This window comes from Paramormyrops kingsleyae, chromosome 22 (assembly GCF_048594095.1).
Source record: "Paramormyrops kingsleyae isolate MSU_618 chromosome 22, PKINGS_0.4, whole genome shotgun sequence".
Taxonomy (NCBI): domain Eukaryota; kingdom Metazoa; phylum Chordata; class Actinopteri; order Osteoglossiformes; family Mormyridae; genus Paramormyrops; species Paramormyrops kingsleyae.
In genome coordinates, this window is record NC_132818.1 from 19,009,888 (window position 1) to 19,016,004 (window position 6,117).

Here is a 6,117-nt window from a genome sequence, read left to right on the forward strand (position 1 = left end):
AGGATTATTCCAAGGGCCCCTGAACACAGGGGCCTTAAAAATATTACGAACACAATTGTATTGGTCTGGGTTGGGGGCCAAAATCTCCAGTGGCCCTTATATAGTGCTGGGGGCCCTGAATCCGCCAGGGTGCCGAGTGTTAAAAAGCTCCCATCTCACTATTTAACCAACATGGGCCTAAGTTGATGTGTGAAAGCACTTTGAAGTGTTCAAAGGGGAAGCATGAAAGCCCAGTGACACCTGTGGACAAAAGGGGACTCAAAGCGGGATGTGGACCCCCCCCCCTGGCTGCGGGGCTGGGCCCCCCCTCCGGCCCAAGTCATGCTGGTAGGGTGTGGAGTTCAAATGGCGAAATCGCTTCACTGCCAGTGTTGATCCTGGGTGTTAGCGGTTAGCGAAATGGCGCATTGCCTCTCAGCCGGCCACTGGGGCGAAGCGCCAAATAGCATGAAATAATGTATGAAATCGCATGTAGTGTGTATCAAACGGCGCGGAATAATGCATTGCTGATTGTGACTGGATGTTCTGCAGAGTGTAACTGGCATGGGTGCACAGCGTGTAGGAGGATTTTAATCACAAGGCAATACTGGATTCAGCCTCCCCAACATACTGTTTAGGACCGTGTGGTTGTCTTGCAGGCACTGTTCCCTGAGGGGCGTCCTGATTTTGCCAAGTTTGATGTGTTCCTGGGTCCACAAGGGAGGGACTTGTGTTTCACTTCTTTAACCAATCACAGTCTTCAACATATGACGTCATCACATTGGTCTGTTTTTTTTTCCCCTCATTTTCAAACTCAAGGCTTCCAGGTGTTCAGTCAGTAGTGCTGTGTGGCTTAGTGGGTGAAGCCTCAGCTTGTGGTTGGTTCATGCCTTTGTTTTTTTTGTTACTATTTTTGCTGTTGCTGCTGCTGCTGTTGTAATTTTCATCATGAAATAAAGATGCACTCTTAAATTGCTCTGCCTTTGCAGGTCAGCACATTCCCATGTTTGTTTCTATGTTCATCTATGTCATGTCCCCTAACAAAAGACATATACAATAAAACAGGTACTTCAGAAATCTGTGCACATCCCAACAGAAAACACTGGTCATGATGAATGCAGTGATGTCACACAACGAAGAAATTGATTGGTTAAAGACAAAGGTGGAAATTTCAGATCCAGAAAGTAAAAATCCAGGCCAAGATTTTGTTTCAACCAACCGATAGAGTACTCCGTGCCCGTGACTCCTTTTAGTGAACTGCTTGGTTGAAACAAAATCTTGGTCTGGATTTTTACTTTCTGGACCTGAAATTTCCACCTTTGGTTAAAGAAGTGAAATGCAAGCCTTTCCCTTGTTGACCCAAGGACACATCGAACTTGTCAAAATCAGGATTGTGCGCTCACTAAGTTGATTGGCTGCCCTGCCTAGTGATGTAGTTTTCACTATTGTGCAAAGCTTTTGAGGCATCTGGACACAGTCCTGAAAACAGCCGACCGATGCAGAATTAGCCACGCCTAAAGCGAAATGCGACTCAGCAGAAAGTTGTGCATGAACTTGGATGGCAAAGCAGTCTAAATGCTTTGCTGCGAGGTGTCTTTTTGCATTGTCAGTTGTATGCCGCCAGGTGCACTGGTGGCGGGGCTGCCAAGGGGGGCCGTTTGGGGGGGTGGGGGGCAGAATTTGATGCTGATGCGAGTCTTTTATGCTCCCCACAGTACTCTACTGAAGTACTCTCAGGACTACAGCTGACCCATGCAGCTATAATAGTAAAATAAAAAATTATTCGACACTTTGAATTATCTTTTTTTGTGGTGAAGAAAGGGGACTGTCTCAAAGGAATATTTCAAAGGGAATTATTTTTAAAAACTAAGCATATTAATTTCTGGGAAGCATGCGAAATTTACATGCCAAATTTCTTTCAAATCAAGAACGATGACGCAGAAACGTTTTGGTTATTTGTTGAATTGAAATGCAGTGACCCGCCAGCCATTTTCCTCCCTCGTTCCAATGATCCGCATTTACATTTTACACGCATAGTAGACGCTTTTGTGCAAAGCGACGTACAAGTGAGGCGAATGGCACATTGCAGACGTACATGCGGTCAAGGAGCCGATGGGCATGCCATGCTGAGCTTCCAGTGAATGGCCAGGTACAGATGTAAGCAGAATCAAAGCAGGAGCTTAAGAGCTACTAACAAAGCAAGAGCAGAAGTGCAACATAAGAACGTTCTGGAAACAAAGGGGCATCAGGCTAGAGAAGGATTCTTCCCTCCCCCCCCCCCCCCCCCATGAAAAGCCATGAAACATGCAAATGCAAGGCAAGTCAGCCGTTTAGGAGCGTGTGGTTCGATGGGTTGGTGTGCAGGCCGAGATTAGGTTATGTGTGTCCTGTCAGTCAGGCTGCAATCAAATACGTAACAGGAATTATGCAGTCAAGAGCAGAAAATAGGCTGCTGGATCACTGAAAATCCGTTCCGCATTACGTTATCTTAAGTCCCACTTTCCTCTCTTTTCCCCGAACCACAATCGCTCCGCTGTGACTTCTCTGGGTGTTTCTTAATTTATACATATATAAAACGAGGCCGTACAAATTGGTCTGGGCCCTGCTCTGTTTCACGCCTGGTTTCCTGGTTGAACCCTCCCGTTACGTACACGTCCGCCTCGTGGGCTTTCGCATGAATTAAGAGGGACCTGGAGCCTCTGTGCTGATTGGCCGGCGACTCGGCCATTGAAGTGAATGGGGGCGGGGGTGTCCCTGTCTATTGCAGTGGCATCTGGCGGGTCTGGCCTCCATGCGTGGGCCACGCCCCACTCGTCAAGGGCTATGGTGTCATTTGTTAGATTAACCTCACAGATCATCCCTAAAAAGTCCCAGAAATACAGCGGGGACATTTCGATGAAACCCCTCACGTCAGCAGAAGTTTCTCTGCTGGCTCCTGAACTCGGCAAACAGCTTGCAAACCGTGTTTTACTCCTGTAAGGGTCTAGCTGCCCTTGCCCTCAGCTGTCAGCCTAGTGCGCGTGACAGATGGTGGCCAGACCCAGTTTGCGGGAGCAGAGCCGGACGGCCTTCATTGTCCATTTGGCAGATTTTATTTATTTTTTTTAACGAGGGCAAATGCCGGAGAGACAGGTTCCACACGCCTCAGATTAAGACCCGAGTGCTGTCATGCAGCAGGTGACACATCAGCACAACACTAGTTCCCATCCCCAATAGGCCTGAGCCCACTGGCTCTCCGGCGGTTTCCAGTCTTCTGGGGATTAGGGTCCTGAGACCGGGCCGTATGTCAGCCTGGGGGGGCGGTCCCAATTTTCCAGATCAGTGTCTTTGGGCATGGAAAGACAGGTCTGGTGTGACCTGTTCAGCATGGTGACACCACAAGGGCATAGGTTCAGTTTCAACATGAGTGGTTCAGCCTCTGCCCATGAACGGAAGGTCACCAGTTTGAGCCCTGGCCTTGGCAGAGCGATCACATGTTCGTAAGGCCCTTGAGTGGGGGCCCTTGAGTGGGGCCCTTAACCCCCAGCTGCAGGGGTGCTGCACGTCGGCTGACCCTGGGCTGTGACCCCCCCGCCCCCCCCCCCCCAGGCTATGGAGAGCGAGATGTGGTAAGCAAAGAGAAAAATTCCAATGTCCCTGTACTTGTGCAAATGGCAAATAAAGGATTTATAATTTGTAGGGACTGAATCTACTGCAGACCCCTGTCCTTCTACCATCCATACCCAAAGCTATGCCCTTGTGTCACCACAACCCCCACCAGGAATGGGGAGCTGAACATAGCAGAAAGTTAGGGATGTCACAGATATAACGTCTGTACTCATTCGCACATATGGCTATGGGGAAATTTATCCCAGATGGCCAGAGTTGAGTTAAATTTGAGGGAGGAGGGCTTATTTGGTCTTTTTTCTCCTACTTTGTTGCAGATTTAGTCCCCTTGTGGGATCCATTGGCCCACTTTCTCCCTGTGTGGTGATGTACGCGTACGCACATACGGGTGTGAGTGAGACCTGGAGGGGCTGTGACCTCGCCTCCAATCCCAACCCAGGCCACTCTGCTCTTAGAGGGTGTTGCAGAGGTAGGCACTTTTTCATACCCAAATGTCACTGAAAGTAAGCGCCCCCATCTGGCAGGGCAAGTAACGGGCTCTGGAAGGTGTGTCACTGCGAAATATTTATGAGAAACTGGAGAATGGCAATGGAACCACAGAATGTTTGCGGCTTGTTTTAGCTGGGACCACATAGGGGGGGGCTTATGGGCACCTTAAATGCTGAGGACGAAGTGCTGGTGTTACCCAGGTGTGTGAGGATCTAAAGGCTCGCGTGGCCTTTCTCCCTGGTCCAGCTTTATAGGGCACAGCCTCAATCTGCTGCTCCCCTCTAGTCTGCCCTTGGGCTGGTGGAAGCCCGCTGCCATTTCGTTTTACCTGATTTTGTTGTTTGTGTTTATGTTGCTGCCATTATGTTTTACCTGATTGTTGTTGTGTTTGCGTTTGTTGCTGCCATTTTGTTTTACCTGATTGTTGTGTTTGTGTTTATGTTGCTGCCATTTTGTTTTACCTGATTGTTGTGTTTGTGTTTATGTTGCTGCCATTTCATTTTACCTGATTGTTGTTGTGTTTGCGTTTATGTTGCTGCCATTTCGTTTTACCTGATTGTTGTGTTGTTTGTGTTTATGTCATGGCAGCCGCTGTTGACAAAGGGCACGTTGCGTTCTGAGCATGTGTCTGTCGGGAGGGTAAGGAGCCCTGGGTAGGCGGCACCCCGCTCACTCGCTCCCCTTTTGTGTGTGTCTCTCTTTCTCTCTCTCTCTGTTTCTTTCTCTCTGTCTCTCTCTGTCCTTCTCTCTGTTTCTTTCTCTCTCACTCAATCTGTCTCTCTTGCTGTCTCTCTCTCTCTGTATCTTAGGTTCTCTTTCTCTGTCTTTCTCTCTCTCTCCCTCCCTCCTTGCTGATGCCTGGACTCCAGCCCAGATGAAGGATTCGGCACCCTTCCGCTGAGCATCACCCCCCCCCCCCCCCCCCCGCTACAGTAGCATATGATCCCCAAGAGGAGATCAGTGCACTCAAAGCCATAACCCCACCGCGCCCAGCACCTTCTGGGTGTGCTGAAAGGCGAGCGAGTCAGAGCATCGCGAGCACGAGGACCCACGACAGACGAGCCAACCCCGTTTGGGCTAGATGTCCTGGTGTGGGGCGTGTAGGAGCATCGGGGCACATTTTCACACACGTGACACTGAGGTGACAGTGCTATCACAACCTGCGTCCGCACGCAGGCTTCAGAAACGTAATCGAATAGCATGGCAGCATGAGCAAGGGCATGATGGGCAATTGTCCAGGACGGCATCTTCTGACTTAGGAAACCACCAGCGCGTCACTTCCTTGTCACAAGCTAGTTACAACAATCCTGTGCGCCGGTGGTTCGGGGAGAGCCAGACGCTGTCAACTGAGGTCTGTCAGGACTGTCAGTCGTACTGCAGGAAAGTCGGGGATAAGGGAGAATAGCAAGAGGCCTGTCTCATGCCGACTGTCTTCCACTTGATAAGTATTCAGTCAGATGTATACCCACACATTATTAACATTTTGTCTTCCAGGCCTTTCCTCCGAAAAGGGTTTTTTGGCATGTTTTTAGTCGTGTCATATTGATAAAGGTCATCCTGTTACGGTTTTGATTTGATGTGAGAAGCCGAATGAGATTTCACCCAGAGGGTGTGTGTGTGTGTGTGTGTGTGTGTGTGTGTGTGTGTGTGTGTTGTGGGGGGGTTTGGCAGCAGTAATGGCCTTCCAGTACTTTTCTGCCACTCTTCATTCAAGCTCCTGTAGTTACACATCTGTTTTGCACTAGAGAAAGTCAAGTTAAGCTAAGTGCTTTCTCACTGGGGAGGACCCTGTTCGACTTTGAATCTCTGAGTCTATTAGGCCGACTCCCTGTACCATTCACATCCCAAATGGCTCAATGCCACAATCTCGCTGGCTGATACATTATAGCGCCGCCTTCAGGTGTTTGGCAGCATTACTATAATGTTTAAACGCGTAACACCGCCAACACTGGGGCAGGAATGGGGTGAGCTGTTGTTTAGAGATGTAGACGTAATGTAAACTTGGTGATACAGGTGATAGTTTTTGGGAAATAAGTGTTTGAG